Below are 17,184 nucleotides of genomic sequence, written 5' to 3'. Positions count from 1 at the left end.
CTTGATTAACACTGGCTGCACTAATAAGAGCACCTCCCCCAGCACTGTAGAACTCATAGTGTATGTAATAGTCATACACAGCCGCCTCTGTAGTCAATTACTCACTTCTTCAGCATCTTATAGCTGGTGCTCACAAGAATCCTGAAGAACACCTCCATTTAACAAGTAAGGTAACTGAAGTCTGGCTGTCTTCTGCGCATCTCCTTCTATGTCCCTCCCCAGGAGGGAGGGAGGGAGACAGACAATTACATCAGAACTGTGCCTCCTAAGGTCTTTGACTTCAGTTATTTCTCTTCCTTGTACACAGTACTTCCTTTGACGATGATGATATTAGCTAACACACATATAAGCTAAGGCACTATTTCAAGGACTTTACAAATATCAATTCACAGAGCAACTCTAGATATGTCATCATCACTCACTTGATAAGACAAGAAAATAGAGGGCAGAAAAGTAAAAAAGTGCTCAGAGTTGCAATTCGTACATTCATGGCCAGGATTTGAAGCCAGGTGGCATGGTGCTGCTGGAAAGCCACACGAAAGCAGGTAGCTCTGTACCTGACCCACACCAAGTGGTCGGTGGCAACTTCTGGTTTGAGTGCATAAAGCTAAAACACACTGACATGAAAAGACCTATGTAACGAGGGCTCACTGTTATAGCAACAAATGGTCCTCCACAGTCTGAAGAAGGCAGTCTCCACTTCCTTGTGTGGTATTCAATCCAAAATCCTGGGCTGGGGATTTAGCTCAGTGGCACCGTGCCTGTCCCACAAACAAAAAGTTCTGAGATTGATTCCCAGCACCGAAAAACTCCCAAAACAAAAACAAAAAACACCAAAATCCAGTTAAGACTATGCCCTGGACCACTTGCTATTTCTACTATGCAAGCTCTGTTCTTTCATCTCATCTTTTACACATTCTCTCCTTTCCACTGTCATTAGAGCTCCTATTTAAACTTTAAAACCCACCTGAGAATCACCTCCTGTCTGTACTATTCTTATTTCTCTCCTTCATTCTCTAGCAAAGAAATAGGACAGAAGCCCAATTAATCACTGCATTCTGATCACGTCTACAGAGGTCCCGTCATACTCCCCTTGTCACATTACACATTTACACACCTCCCTTCTTCATAGCTCCTCCTCCACCAGGGAGGTTTATCCATGTGGTCTTTTGACTTAGCAGCAGGGCACTTGACACAGCTCAGGAAGCACCTCTGTCTGTTGAAGCCAACAGCTCCAGCCTCTTCCACATCTAGGAGCTAGGCTGGATCCCAGTAGGCAGGCACAGGACCTGTTCAGGTTGTCTCCTGTTCTCTCCTTGGCCCGCACCTCCCAACTCCATGCTGTTTCCAATTATAACTTTATTTCCATGTCTACTGTGAGAACACGTGGTACTGGAGAATCAGGCTCAGCACCCCTGACTAGAGGTGCTTTTCTCTGCATGGAAACACCAGGAGGTAGGAGACTAGAGTACTATTTCCCAGATAATTAATATTCCCAGGATAAAGGATTTCTTTGTAGGGAATCCTTCCAGCATGTTTGCTTACTTGCTTCATTTTCATTTTAGAAAGGAAATGGAAATTAGGTGGAAGCAATTCAATAACCCTGCAAAATTCTCAGGGTTATAAATAGCTTCTTGCTCCACCATTCAGCAGTACTGCAGTTCAATAGCAAACAGCCAGGATAGGGTAGCTGTAGATCCACATCCACAACCTGACCCACGGGGCCCCTTCTGGATTCAACATCTCTCCACTCCTCCTTTATTTATTTATTTCTGCGGTGCTAGCAATAAAACCCAGGACCTTGTGCATGCGAGGCAAGGGCTCTACCACTGAGCCACACCCCCCACTTCCTTTCACACACCACAGGGAGGAAAAAAAATGATGTGGAAAACTCAAAAGGCCACAAAACAGGAGAGGGGCTCATGCTGATTGAAGGAGATAACTATAAGGCATAGGAATGAAAGCCCTGCTTTTCAAAGACAACACTGGGGAAACAAGAGAAGAATAGGAAGAACAGTGTCTCCTGTGACTTCTGGAAGGTGAGCTTATAAAATCAGCACCACGGTACTAGGCCCCACAGAGCTCTATCAATCACCCTGCAGTGACGGCGACTGCTCCTGGGAGCTGAGTCTGCTGGCAGGGTGGGAGAGCCTGTCTCCGGGGAGGAAGTAAAAAATGATCTGCTCCCTGGAGAAAGGATGAAGAAAGCCAGAAGGTTTGCAGCTCCCCTCCCTCCCCCATTCTTTTTAAGTATAAGTAGGGATCAATGTGTGCTTCTCGTTCCTGTTCTTCTGTTTGCTTCAGCAGAGGAGGATGGCTAAGTTTGGTTTATGTTCCAGCAACAGAATACAATCTTACCAGGAAGGCAACCAGAGGTCACACCCTCTTTCTAATCAAGACCACAATCTCGGTAAAGGCTTCCCCCTCAGCAATCTTCACCTGAGAAGAGGCTCCATTCTACCCACAGCGACAGAGGATTCTGACAGTCACTGCAAGAACCTGAGAGGACCACCACAGCAATAGCAGCTGAGGGTCTCCTTTATGCTGACATCCGAACTCAAGACTCCTCCAAGGATGGTATGCAGAGACGAAAGTGTGGCAAGGAAGGGTGTGCGAACAGTGTTTGGGCTTCTTCTCCTGAACTCCTACCCTGAGAACTCCAGCTCAGCCCGTGCAGACACCTCTGTGGCATTCCTATACTCAGAGGAGTGTGTAAATGCCTCAGTAGACAGCCAGCTATTCTCCTTGGTGTTTGGGGCTTCTGGGAGCAGAAGTGGCTTTCACACCTACCCTTGCGGATGCTATCACGTATCTCACCAGATCACCTCCTCCCTCAAACACTATGCTCTTCTAAGCTTGCCCCTTTGCTTGTGCTGTTATTCCATCTCTGCCTGGTCTTGCCGGCAAACTTCTGCACAACCTTCAAGGCCCAGTTCACAGATTCACTCTTCTTTGTGGCTTCCTAACCTTCACACTTCAGGTACAATTCATTGTGCCCTCACGTGCACTCACTGTGCCTGTCCTTTATACAGACCTTCCTAATTCTACACATTTTGTAATTTCTTGTGCAGTCTCTTCCCTAGCTACTAAAAGTGGAACTCCCTCCCAGCAGTTTGGGAACAGTGGGGCATCCCTCAAATCCTGGTACTAACGGGTAGCACCACTGCCAGCCCAGACTCTAAATCAGTCTTGGGGGTTCTGGGAAACAAACCCAGGACCCTGTACATGCTAGGCAAATGTTCTGCCACCGAGATACATCCACTAGACCAGCGGTGGTGATCCTACAGCATGAGTGCCACACCAGGCTGTTTGTATCACTAAAAGCTCTAAAAGGTTCGCCATCACTGCTCAACCCTCTGATCAGAGTCTGCCTTCAGACACAACCCCAGAGCAGTTCACACTGATGGTAATGTCCGGGAAGGGGATGTAAACCAATGGTCAACATCTCTCCACTCCTCCTTTATTTATTTATTTCTGTGGTGCTAGAACCAACCACATTTCTGTGGTGTTTATCACCAATGGCCACCCAGTCAGATGACTGTGATGGGGCCCAGGCTTGAGACCCACACTTCAGGAAGGTGAGCAAACAGAGGGAAAGGACCCTGAAGGCCGTGTTTACTCCCTCAATCATGTACTGATCCCCGCTAGTCTGCAGCACAGGGCCTGGTATTCAACGGTTTTCACAGATTTTCACACCAGAAGTACCCTCCATAGTGCTCCCAGATCTAACTGCCTTTAAGAGAGAATAAACACACTACTGATAGGATTATTCACTGCCTAGGAACTTTCCAAATCCCCAACTACAACAACCTAAGCAATGGATTTAGAAGGGGCTGGTGTTTACGGACCACTTGCCTCCATTTTTGGAAATGAGAGGAAACAAAGTGAGACAGAGAATACAGATGAACTTTAAGAAATTGTTTCCCATCAGCAGATCACCACGGTTTCATAGGGAGATGGAACTTGGAGAGGGAGGGGCTGTTGCCGGCTGAGAATAGGCCTGGTGATGGCTGAAACCCCAGGCTGAGGGCCAGACTCCTTCACTAGTGACCATAACAACACAGCATTGTTCAGCTAAACAGGCCAAGCCTATTTAATTTTAAGGCTTATTTTATAAAGAAGGGAAATGAGGTCCAGAGAAGTTGTCAAGAGCACAATTACACCACCAATTAGGGGAAAAAGAAGCACCAGGGCCTCACTGTGGTTTAGCTCTCCCACTACAATTTTACCGCAGGCACAAATGTCTTGGACTGGCTCTGCATGCTGGGACTGGACCAGCTGTTTTTTAATCTCTTCCAACCTTGACCTGTGAAATTTAGTGTTCAGAAGCTTATGCCCTGGAGTAGGACAGACCTGGATTTGGATCCCAGCTCTAACAACTTCCTCAGTTGTCTGAACATTAAACAAGGTAATAGATGTGAAGCATTATTCTTAATACCTAGCGTAGAGTAACAGAATTCTAACTATGTGAACTCAAAGACATTGCAAAAACACAGCGGCCAGGTTTCCCTGGCATCAGGTAGCCCTGCCTGACAGGCCGCGGTACACTGTTGACAAAATGAGAGGATATATGCGAGGGCAATTAGGGAGGAAAATCGTATATAAGGGAAGCATTTGCTAGTGTTGTTCTATTGCTACTTCTAATGGAAGAACCTCGGGAAGTTTTCAGTTCTAGAGCTGTGGCCAACATAATACCGGGCACATGATAGGTGTTCGACAAATCTTTTCTAGGGATTCAAATGAAACCAGTATGCCTAATAGAGTTATAAATTCAAATGCCTGCAGCAGCCAGGCAGGTAATAAAACAAGCAGCCTCCATGGAGGGACTGGGCAAACTGCGTAGTATTACCCTGCCTAGAGGAGTGAAAATTCAATATTTTTAAAAAACACATCATGCAGCTCAGCCAAATAGCCACTTCGCAGCCTCTGGCGCACCACTGATTCTAGTTCTTCACCACACCACGTGGTGTCTTGCACATCATCTTGTCATTTTACCTGATCTAGTCTTGTCCTTTCGGGCGCACTATAAGCATCCCGAAGGTGAAGGCTGTGCTTTCGACTCTCCAAACACCACAACTGGCCTAGAACAATACTGGCCGCATAGCAAATACTCAGTGAGCAACTGCTGAGCTTGGTCAGACTGTGAAGTCAAGCTTAGTATTCCCAGAGTCACTGAGATGCTCCAAGGAGTAAATTTCCTAACCAGATGCTGGGACCAGGCTGAGCTGGTGAGGCTGGGCTGAGGGAAGGTGACTGGGTCAGAAAAGGACTTGTCCTATTGGATTTGCTTCAACTGCATCAATTGTGCTTGCTTGAGCCACCTAGGCAGGTGGTACTGACACGTTCAGACGTCTGCATGGAGCAAACTAGAATATGCTATGTACTGCTGCCTTTGCCTTTTTTTTTTTTTTTTTTTTTTTTTTTTTTTTTTTGGTACTGAGGATGGAACTCAGGACCTTGCACTTACAAGGCAGGCAGTGGCACCACTGAGCTAAATCCCCGGCCTCTGCCATTGCTTTTAAGAAGTCTGGTCCCCACTCCCCACACCCTCAAACTGCCTGACACCTCTTAGAGGCAGCATGAAGGATAAAACTGACTGTACTCTCGATTAACAGATGGAGATCTAAGCTTTACCTCCTCTACTCACAAACTCTAAGATGATCTCTCGCAGGTAACAATTTTTAGGAGTTTTATTATTCTTTATCATAAAATGCAGATAACAATAATTCCTTCAAAAGGCTCGAAGGTAAATTAAACACTGTTAGATAAAGTGTCTAGTACTGCAAAGTGCAGTACAACAACCACTACCTACGTGTGACTATAGATCACCTGAAAGTGGCTACTTAAAATAAGATGGGCTCACTTTGGGTGGTGGTACACTCCTGTAATCCCAGCACTTGGGAGGCTGAGGCAGGAGGGTGGCAGTGGAGGCCAGCCTGGGCTCCACAGTGAGTTCAAGGCCAACCTGAACTACAAAACAAGACCCTGTCTCAAAAAAATAGAACAAAACAAAACAAAGATGGGTTGCCTTAAGTGCAAGTTGCACACTAAATTTCAAAAAGTCAGCACAAAAACTAAAATATTCCCTTGATACTATTTTATATTGACTATATGTTACAAGAATAGTTTGGAATATGCTAGGTTAAACAAAATGCACTATTAAAAATAATTTCACCTTTTTCTTTTTACATTTTCAACATGGCTACTAGAAAACTTCAAATAACATACATGGCATCATTATTTGTGTACCTGGACAGCATCAGTTTAGCACACAGCTTTGAACACAAAAAGTATTCTAAACCAGACATGGTGGCATATGCCTGTAATCCTAGCACTTGGGAAGCTGAGGCAGGAGGATTGCTATGAGTTCAAGGCCAGCCTGAACTACATAGTGAGACCATTTCAAAAAAAAAAAAAAATCGTATTCTAAATGTTGGTTTCCTTCTTCCACAGGTGACCCTGATTCCCTCACTTCCTCTCAACAAATCTCACCCTTCGTTCATTTGGTAAATATTTACAGCAGCTGGCCCTGAGTGAGATGCTGGATACATAAGGTGCAAAACCAGGCAATCTTCTTACTTGCGGACCTTTCTATCTACAGGGACAGACAGACAATACTTTCTTAACTAAACGCAAAACTGCAGTTGTGCAAGAATTGTGAAGGAGAGGAACAGAGTGTTGAAAGTGAGGCACTGACTTGAGTCAGGGACCAGGGAAGCCTCCCCAGAGGAAGTGATACTTCAGTGGAGATTAGTAGGATGAAAAGATTAAGCGCACAGAAAAGGAAGATTAAGTGCAAGACCCTGAGAAAGGCAAGAGCTAGGAATGTAGAAGAAACAGAAAAAGGCCCAAGTGCAGATTACCCAGCAGACAGGACTAGCAGACTGGGTCTGGCCAGAGGTCGCCCTCCAGGGCCTGGGTGAGGGTCTGGGGCTGACCCTGCAAGTGAGCGTTCGTGGAAAGCGGCCAATTTAAAGCCCCAGGGTCCAGATCAGATCTACATTTTGAAAGGAATTCTAAAGCCCAGGAGAGCACAGTCCCGGTTGCCCGTGGGACCCTTGGGGGCACTGCAACTTGTCGGGAAAGAAGCGAGAGGGACTGAGCTGAGTGGGAAGCAGTGGAGACAGAAAGTGGACGGTGTGGGGCTGCTAGGCCGGCAGGAACGACGCGGTGGGACGAAGCACTGGGGAAGCGCCCAGGCTTCGGATCGCGCCGGCCGGTTCCAAACGCCCCCTCCCAGCCTTCTCCAGTCCCTTCCCTCCCATTCCCCGGCTCCATCCTCCCACCCGACTCCTCCCTCGGACCACGGCCCGGGCCCAGCCCCCGCTCCCGGCCGCCCGGCCAGCCCTCTTCTCCACCCGGCTGCCTTCTCAGTCGGGGATCAGCTCTCTCCTTCCGCCAGGCTGGGCTCGCAGGGCCGAGACCTCCAAGGCCTGACGGACCCGCGCGGTCCAACCAAGGGCCGCTCTCTCCAGCCCCTCGGCTCCCAGGGCGGCCGCAGGCCGCGGTACTAGATCCCTTTTCCCCGCCGGGCCTTTGCTCCCTGCGTCCCTCGAGTTCGCCAATAATATTCCCCGCACGCTCTCGCCTCGGCGCGCCCCTCACTCACCTGGTCGCCGACCTAGGCCCAGCTCCCGCGCCCAGGTCCCGCAGACTCCGCGGCTCCAGCCTCCGCCTGCCCCGCCTTTTGGGACCCCGCCCCACGCAGGTCGGCCCGAGCTCCTATTGCTTCATATCGCTATCACGCTGAACTTCCTTTCTTCAATTGGGTTATTTACCTATCACTCAAGAAGGGGCGGGCCCACCTACAGGCGTGGGTAGGGCGGACTCCGACAGTCCCCGCCCACTAGTGGAGGCCTCTTAAAGAAACAGGATGCTTCTCTCCCGCTTGTTCTGGAAGAAAAAACGTGATTTTCCAGCAAACACAAGAGACACTTGTCTACAAACTTTTCCCCACCTTTTCTCTTCTTTTCTTTTTCTTTTTTTTTTTTTGCGTGCACAGCCCAAATATGAAGAAAAAGCCTGTGACACGTCCCAGATTGTGAGGACTACTGAGCGTGTCCTCTGGTGGCACCGAGCTCCGGGTCCAACGGGCACTTCTCGCACACTACCGGTGAGAATAACTGGTTTGGGGACTGAGTAGGAGGTGACAGTCATGAGGCTGTGAGCTGCTCACTACCGAGATGGAGCTAATTATACCGGCACCCAACGCTGACCGTGGGCGCTGAGCAGAGGCAGAGGGGTACACTCAGCTGTGCTCTGGTAGGATCTGTGGGAGGTGGCATTCGTCACCGCACCTGCGGAGCGGAACACGGCCAGGCGGCGCCAGGGATTCACTCCTGCTGTCTCCCTCAAAGCGCACAGCAAGCCTGGGATGTAAAGGGTATGCTGCCCCTTGCCACAGGTGAGTAAACTGAGACTCAGAGAGAGCCATCGTCATCCCGAGAGTGATGCTCAGAACAAGAGGCCCGCTTCTCTGTTTTGTTTAGTTTTGGTTTTGGTACTGAGGATTGAACCCAGTACCTGGCCTAGGCAAGTGCTCTGTCACTGGGCTACACTCCCAGCCCCTTTTAAAAATTTTGAGGCAGGATCTTGCAGTGGTGATGAACCTATGGCACGTGTGCTAGAACCAGTTTGTTACCATTGAAAGCTCTAAAACGTTCACCAATAGGCTGACTGGGAACTTGCCATCCTCCTGCCTCAGCCTCCCCAGTTGCTGGACTTATAGGTATGTATCACTGCCTTGGGTTTGGCCTCTCTCGCTGTTTGATTCCAAAGTTTATATTTTAGCCAGTTTGCTTTACAGAACAATCCCAGGAGGCAAGCATTTTGTTCCCTCTTTTATTGATAAAGAAACTGATACCCAGCAAAGAGACTAAATAATGACCACATTTTATGTGGCACTTAGTCTGCAAAGCAGTTTTATATACCTTGGTTCATTGGATCCTCCAAACATCTTTAACAGTGATGCTCAGGATGCAGAGGCTCAGCCATGGCTAACATTTCCAGAGCCCCCGTACTGCCCAAGACGTCTAGGAAGCACATACTTTTTCCCATACAGTCTCCATTGACTTCTGAACTCTGATGTGAAATCCACCAAAGGCAAACTATATAAACAAACGAATGTGGCTATGTTCCAATAAAACTATTCATAAAATAGGCAGTGGCCTGGGTGCGTAGTTCACCCAGTCCTGGTCTACAGTGCTTTGCTTTTGACGGAGGCCTTTCGTCGATTTCTCAGTGTCATTGATGATGTTCTTGTCACCGTCCTTGTCATCTTTGAAAGGAGGAAGCCGAGGCTTGGCGAGGTTAGGGTCTATCTGGAGTCAACCCAGAAACTAGGACTCATATCCAACTTTCCTCACCCCAAGTTCCGTCCTTTGTCTGCCACACTGCTGCATCTCGAGAGTCCACCAGTGTTCCTTGTTGGCCTAGTTCATGTACTTCCTGCTCTTCGCAGATGGCCTGTCCAGCCTCCCCAGCTCCAGGAGCTGCTCCCGAAGTTCTCCTTCTCAGTGCCATCCTCCCTCCCCTCTGCCTTCCCCGTACGCTGCTCACATCCAGCAGCCTGTAGTATACTTAGAATAGAATCTGCTGGGATATAGGCATCACATGGGCAGTGACTGTGGTGGAGTTCGCTAGCTGTCTATCAAAGTCCCTTCCCCTTCCTTCCTTAGTGACGCTGCTGGCCAGCTGGGCTGACTTCCCAGCCTCTTACTTACCACTAAGGCGTGCTGGGTAACCGTGGTAGTTTTTGCCAATAGAAATGATGCGTGAAACCTTGGGTGAGGGCTGGAAGTCAGTGACCTGCCTCCTCCCTGATCTTTCTCCTTCGCACAGGCTGGACCCAGCCCTGACCGTGTGATTATGATGATGTGCCGGAGGATGACAGAGCCACTGCACAAAGGGGTCAGGGTCCTCGCATGATCCTGTGAAACAGAAAGCTCCCTGATGACAGGAATTGCTTACTTCATACTCTTATGTGAAAGATGAATCATCTTTGTTCTTTGTTAATGACTATTTTACGGGGTAATGGAGAGGGTCTCTTGGTTAGAGCCCACCCTGTGCTACACAGCTCAGAGAGTGTCCTAGGTGCCTAACCCACTGTACCTGAGTCCTGGCCCTGCTCAATACAGTTATCCAAGGAATAAATCATTCACTCTGCTTTATGGTTCTGTGTCTTCTCTTTTTCTTTTTTTCTTAAATTTTTATTGAGTTTATTGGTACAATCTAGGCATACAATACAATTACATTCATTATTGGGATCCTGTACCTCTACATGATAGGTCTTGATTCTCATTTTTTCCCCTTGTCCCTGCCCTCTCCTCCCCTCCACATTTACAAACACTTTATTTCCATTTTTTCATTTTCTCATATTTTTTTCTCTCCCTTATTACCTTTCCCCCCACCCTTCCCACTTTCCCTACACCTTTAGCCCTTTACTTCCTATTTCACATTATTAATTATCTCATTAGGATCCTGTGTACTGTTATACTTTTTCACACCAGAGAAACTATTCGGTATTTCAGTTAAAGAAATCTCTATATGAACCTTAAAAATAGGGAATCCTAATAGGGAATCCATGATGTAAAATTAAAATAATCCTTAATTTTGAAGATGAAAATGGTCCTTGAACATATTTAAGTTGCTTCTTGCTTGGTTCTCTGTCTTTTCATTCTGCTATGCCAGGGAAGGTTCTTTGATTGCAAGTCATAGAACCAGTTCTGGTTAACTTTAGCAGAAAAGGCCTTTATTGGTGGGCCGATGGCTAACTCACAGAGGCGACAGTAAGTCTGAGAATCAGGCTCCGGAGAGAACAGAGACCAGAGATGCTTTGGAAGTTAAGATTGCCAAAAATGAATGTTCTATTATTTTTTTCCTTTCTTGATCAGAACTTTCATGGATCAAAGTCCAAGGCCCTGGAGCAGTCTGATTGGCCAAGTTGAAGTAATTATTCCATCCTTCAGCTAAGGAGTGTAGACACCAGGATTGACAGCTCCATTCAGGTTAACACAAGTAAGAGTTCCAGATCCTTTCACCTCTGCCCAAGTTGCTACCAATGGACTGTTTCAGCTGGGATCAAGTAGGGGGACAGCCTGTTGCAGAATATGATTACATGAACCCCACACAGTGTCCGCCACCTGGTAGAGTGGAGAGGTCACAACTCTGAGTTCTGTAATCATACAGACCTCTTTGCCACTTACCAGCAGAATGGCCATACTTAAGTCACTCATTTTTTTTGTTTTCTGTTTTTGTTTGGGGTTTTTTTGGGTTTTTTTTTTTTTTTTTTTTTTTTTTTTTTTTCTTTTTTTTTTTTTTTTTTTTTTTAGTTTTGGGTTTTTTTGTGTTTTTTTTTTTTTTTTTTTTTTTTTCTTTTTTTTTTTTTTTTTTTTTTTAGTTTTGGGTTTTTTTGTGTTTTTTTTTTTTTTTTTTTTTTTTTCTTTTTTTTTTTTTTTTTTTTTTTAGTTTTGGGTTTTTTTGTGTTTTTTTTTTTTTTTTTTTTTTTTTCTTTTTTTTTTTTTTTTTTTTTTTAGTTTTGGGTTTTTTTGTGTTTTTTTTTTTTTTTTTTTTTTTTTCTTTTTTTTTTTTTTTTTTTTTTTAGTTTTGGGTTTTTTTGTGTTTTTTTTTTTTTTTTTTTTTTTTTCTTTTTTTTTTTTTTTTTTTTTTTAGTTTTGGGTTTTTTTGTGTTTTTTTTTTTTTTTTTTTTTTTTTCTTTTTTTTTTTTTTTTTTTTTTTAGTTTTGGGTTTTTTTGTGTTTTTTTTTTTTTTTTTTTTTTTTTCTTTTTTTTTTTTTTTTTTTTTTTAGTTTTGGGTTTTTTTGTGTTTTTTTTTTTTTTTTTTTTTTTTTCTTTTTTTTTTTTTTTTTTTTTTTAGTTTTGGGTTTTTTTGTGTTTTTTTTTTTTTTTTTTTTTTTTTCTTTTTTTTTTTTTTTTTTTTTTTAGTTTTGGGTTTTTTTGTGTTTTTTTTTTTTTTTTTTTTTTTTTCTTTTTTTTTTTTTTTTTTTTTTTAGTTTTGGGTTTTTTTGTGTTTTTTTTTTTTTTTTTTTTTTTTTCTTTTTTTTTTTTTTTTTTTTTTTAGTTTTGGGTTTTTTTGTGTTTTTTTTTTTTTTTTTTTTTTTTTCTTTTTTTTTTTTTTTTTTTTTTTAGTTTTGGGTTTTTTTGTGTTTTTTTTTTTTTTTTTTTTTTTTTCTTTTTTTTTTTTTTTTTTTTTTTAGTTTTGGGTTTTTTTGTGTTTTTTTTTTTTTTTTTTTTTTTTTCTTTTTTTTTTTTTTTTTTTTTTTAGTTTTGGGTTTTTTTGTGTTTTTTTTTTTTTTTTTTTTTTTTTCTTTTTTTTTTTTTTTTTTTTTTTAGTTTTGGGTTTTTTTGTGTTTTTTTTTTTTTTTTTTTTTTTTTCTTTTTTTTTTTTTTTTTTTTTTTAGTTTTGGGTTTTTTTGTGTTTTTTTTTTTTTTTTTTTTTTTTTCTTTTTTTTTTTTTTTTTTTTTTTAGTTTTGGGTTTTTTTGTGTTTTTTTTTTTTTTTTTTTTTTTTTCTTTTTTTTTTTTTTTTTTTTTTTAGTTTTGGGTTTTTTTGTGTTTTTTTTTTTTTTTTTTTTTTTTTGTTTGGGTTTTTTTTGGGTTTTTTTTTTTTTTTTTTTTTTTTTTTTTGGTACTGGGGATTGAACTTGGGACTTTGCACTTGCAAAGCAGGTGCAGTGCCGCTGAGCTACATCCCTGGCCCTCTTACGTCACCTGTATAGTGGCATGAACAGCAACGCAGTATTAGCCCTTCATGGGTTGATATGAGAATTCAATGAGTTACGGTAAATGCACAACACTTAGCATGATGCCTGACACAGAAGAGGCGCTAGTGTATGAATTATCTGTAGTGTTTGAGTTCTCCTAACATGACATCTGAAACTGGAATTTAGTGAAATGCCCCTCTCAGTTCTCTAATCCATTTGACCTTTCACATTTGGGAGGGTTGTCATCCTCTTTGTGGTCTCGCTTCTCTCTCCACTCAGCTGAGAGCCCCTGTCTTCACCGCTCCCTTAATTCCTGTTATCTCTGATTACTCACAGGGAGAATCCCAACTCCTCAGCTCTCTTTACACTCCACTCACCACCGATTCCATGCCTGTGCCCAGTAACTGACTGGGGTCAGAGACAAAGGCACCGCCTTTCTGGCTCGAGCAGGTCCTCCCCAGTGTGGGGCAACACTGCTGTGTGTGTGGCCCTGGTCAGATCCCTCTCCCTCGCCCAGGGGCTGTCTGGGGTCTTCTCTCGGCCTTCAACTCCTCACTCTTACTTGATGACCTTCTTGTTTTTCCAGAAAGAAATAACAAAGGGAAAACTATCTCACATCAGAATTGCTGTGCTCAGCCTCTCTCCCAGTACTATACATGGCTCCTGCCGTGATGTACCATGCTGTTGCAGGCTGAAAAGCAATGGGCCAGCGCACCATGGACCAAACCCTCCAAGCTGTGAACTCAAATAAACGATTTCTCTTTGTCATGCATTTATCTCAGGTACTTGTTATGGTCGCAGAAAGATGATGCTACGTGCAGCTACTCTCTTCCAGGAATGCCATTGCTTCCGCCACTCCTGCTAGCATCCATGGGTGCCACGTCATGGGCGTCTTGAGAGTGGACGGAGCAAAGAAGATACAGTTTTTACCATGCTCTGCAAAGCCTTCGGAGTTCTAGCACTCGACTATCTTTTGACTTAATCTGTTTCTACTCTCTTCCTAGCTCATGTTGCTACGGTCTCACAGCCTAATTTCCTGTTCTTTGAACACAGTTTTTTTCCCACCTTTGTGCCTTCGCACTTGAGGGTCCCTCTCTCTCGTTGCTTTCTGTGGGTCTTCTTCCAACCTGCCTCAGACGAGGCTCCCCTGACCACTCTGTCTTGTAATCTACCCCCCCCACCTGGCTCTTTCCCTTAACCTGCTCTCATTGCCTCCCTCGCTCTTGCTGTTTTGTTTTCTGACTTCCACGTTAGTAACTTCCACATGTTGCAAGCTCCATGACAACAGAGATGTTGACTGTCTTGTTCATAGCTATAGCCTCAGCATTTAGTATATGAGGTGTGATCACTGTCATATTTATTGTATATGTGAATAAACACAATTAAGCCATGGCTGAATGGAAGGTCTCAATGGTTTCCGACTTGGCCCCTGTGTGTGAATCTTTCTGACTACTTGTGAGTTAAGCCTGATCCTTCTCACATACAATTACTACTACCAAAATACAATCCCAACAACCTTGCTTGAAGGAGGAAGATCATAAATGTCAAGACTTGCATTTATCTTCTAAAAGAAATAGAACCAATTTTTATTGTGGTTATACTATGTACCAAGACTTACACTGGAGGCTGTGATATGTGTTATCATACTTAAAACAGTTGACTTTCTCTAGACACTAGTGAGACCATTTTACAGGATGTGGAAGATTGAGGTGTAGAAACATGAAGAAACCTGCTAAGGCCACACAGCCTGACTTGTACCCAAGAGAGTGTGACTTCACAACGTCCATCTTTCTGTCTGTTCCACCCCATGGAAATAACATACCAAGGTATTTTGTTCTGCATTTTCTTTTCACACTTTTTTTTTTCTTTTTGGTTGCCTGTGATCGAACTTGAACTTGGGACCCTGCGCTTGTGAGGCAGGCAGTGGGACCTGAGCCAAATCCCTGACCCTCTCTTCACACTTTTTAAGCCTGGATGCAAATGAGACTAAGTGCTAATGCTAAGGGCTTTACATGACTGATCCCATTTGATCCTCACGTTCTGTGAAGTACCTGCTGTTATCACGCTTTCTTTGCAAATGAAGAAGGGGAGACGGGTTAGACATCTGCCCTGTGTTATTTGGTTGAGTGGTGGAGCCAGTATTCAAATCCAGTTCTGTCTAATTTCAAAGCCTGTGTCTTTTCTACAACATTGCACCGTCTCCCCCGTAAGACAATTCTCTGCCTCAGAAAGAGAAGAAAAATGGCCAGAACGGGTGAATAAAGTGTCATTAAGAAAATTCATGGTGACTTGGTTCTTAAAGCGGGAAGCAAAGGGCAGGAGGCAGACAGCCAGTCTAGCATCAGCTCTTGCGGGCTGGGGTTCACATAACTCACGTTAACTTAATTTGAGAAGATCCCGCTTCCAGGAACTGGGGGTTACGGTGGGTTCCAGCGAGTGGGAGCCGAGGGAGGGGCGGGAGCTGAGAGACCCTGGGGAGTTGTGGGCTGTGAGCCCCCGCAGGGACTTGCTGAGGTGCTGCGGGAGACTAGCGCCCTCTGCCGGCGAAGGGAGCGATTGCCAGCCTCCAAAGCCAGGCGGCCGGGCCTGTGCCCTGGGGAAGCATATTTAATGAGATTTACAAAATTTCCAGCGCACACAGTAAATAAAAATAATAGCTACCACTTACCAATATACCATCGGGGTGGAGGGAAGGCACCGTTTCAAGGATTTTACATTAATTTATTTACTCCCAGGAACTTAACTCACTGCATCTAATTGAACCTTCACCCTAACCCACTGAATTAGGAATTATTATTGCTCCCATTTTTCACAAGAAGAAGCTGAAGCACAAAGAGGTTAAGTAATTTGCTATACTGCTATTATGTAGCAGATCTGGGCTTGAACAATAGACTCTGACCTTGTGTTGGGGCTCTGGAAAGCACCGCATTGCCATGCTTTAGTTCTGGAGCGTCTCTGGGCAGATCCCCTGGTAACCTTGGAGCAGTGATTTCTTGGGGAATGAAAACCTGCTGGGACCTGTGAACACCGGTCTGTGCTCACGAGGGAGGCTGTGGACCTCTCTGGGGGCTGCACCTGTGTGAACCAGAGAGAAGCCTCCAGCCAGAACCAGGGTTGGTCCTAGAATCAAAGTCTCCAGCAGTAAGACCTCATTTATGTGGGACGCAGACAATCCTAATGAATAATGTCAAATATTTATCAACCAGGAAGGCAGGACAGATCAGAACAGGCAGCCCCAGAGCAAGTTCCTAGAAGGCGCTCCTCCAACTCCCCCTGCAGTGTGACAAGGCCTTGACCCTTTAGTGACGGGAATGCAGGGAGAAGAAGGGTGAGAGGTGGCGAAAGAAGTCAGGGCTGCTGGGGAAGTAAGGTTAAGATTCAGGGGGCCGGGGAAGCTATTAGTAATTACCTACCAAAATGGAAGGATTTCAATATTTCAGCATCGGTTTGGCTATGCTGGTTGACCATTGCCATCCTTGTTGGGTTGCAGGGCAATTTGCTTGACCTCTTTGACACGCGTTATCTTCTTCTGTTAATGAAGGTAATAGTACAGACTAATTCGTCCAGCTGGTGAGAGGGTTACATGACATAACACAAGTTACAGTCCTGTTTCTCCTCAGAGTGAGGCATTCAACCAATGGCAGTTGTGTGTGTGTGTGTGTGTGTGTGTGTGTGTGTGTGTGTGACTGCCTGTCTGTCACGGTGGCAAGAGTGTGATAGCCTTGCTGCCCCAGGGCCCCTCTGTCTTACCATCCCTTGCCTAAATCCTGGAACCCTGAGTCTGGGAGCTGGGGTTCCTTTCCTGTCTATACTTCCTTTGCTGGAGTAGATACCTCCACTAGTTTTACTGAACTGACCGGAGGTGTCCAGAGCAGCTGCCCAATTAGTGCCTGTCTGTCACGGTGGCAAGAGTGTGATAGCCTTGCTGCCCCAGGGCCCCTCTGTCTTACCATCCCTTGCCTAAATCCTGGAACCCTGAGTCTGGGAGCTGGGGTTCCTTTCCTGTCTATACTTCCTTTGCTGGAGTAGATACCTCCACTAGTTTTACTGAACTGACCGGAGGTGTCCAGAGCAGCTGCCCAATTAGTTGAAAACAGAAGAAATGAAGGCCCACTTTTGACAGAGGTCCTGGTTTTGGAGGCCTGGCTGGCAGAAATGAGCACGTGTTCTTGAACAGGAAGACGTCCCTACATGATAGATTGCCTCCTCTTTCCATAAGTATTTGCTGAATGTTGAATGTATGCTATCTAGCACACACGTGTTGGTGAGCAGAACAAATGTGGTCCCTATCCTCAAGGCAGTCATAGACATCTAGGAGAGACATACTTACAGTCTAGAAACAGACAGACAAACAAGTGTGCTTATTAAAATGTTATGGAAAATGATTAGGCTCACCTTCCCACATTCCAGAAAGTGCAGCAGGAGGACAGTGTGTCCACAGAGGCTACCTCCTGAGGAGGTTCT

At 44.6% G+C, this 17,184-nt stretch overlaps 1 protein-coding gene across 5 annotated transcripts in view; it reads right to left on the bottom strand.

Moving 5' to 3' along the window:
• Window positions 1-7,704, bottom strand: part of Elmo2 (engulfment and cell motility 2) — a 37,765-nt gene extending 30,061 nt beyond the window's left edge. For 2 of the 5 annotated variants that reach the window (XM_033766949.1, XM_010626225.3), the window contains exon 1: window positions 7,610-7,704. The gene's annotated coding sequence lies outside the window, so the exon portion shown is untranslated. Of the gene's footprint in view, window positions 1-105; window positions 127-1,117; window positions 1,304-7,609 lie in introns of those variants that run through there. The other 3 variants (XM_033766945.1, XM_033766947.1, XM_033766946.1) reach the window with 3 other exon arrangements.
• Window positions 7,705-17,184: the final 9,480 nt, after the last annotated feature.

Source organism: Fukomys damarensis, unplaced genomic scaffold, assembly GCF_012274545.1.
Source record: "Fukomys damarensis isolate Sample0158 unplaced genomic scaffold, DMR_v1.0_HiC HiC_scaffold_22, whole genome shotgun sequence".
Lineage (NCBI taxonomy): Eukaryota > Metazoa > Chordata > Mammalia > Rodentia > Bathyergidae > Fukomys > Fukomys damarensis.
The sequence above is the reverse complement of the archived record's forward strand: the minus strand, read 5'-3'. Positions and strand labels throughout refer to the sequence as shown.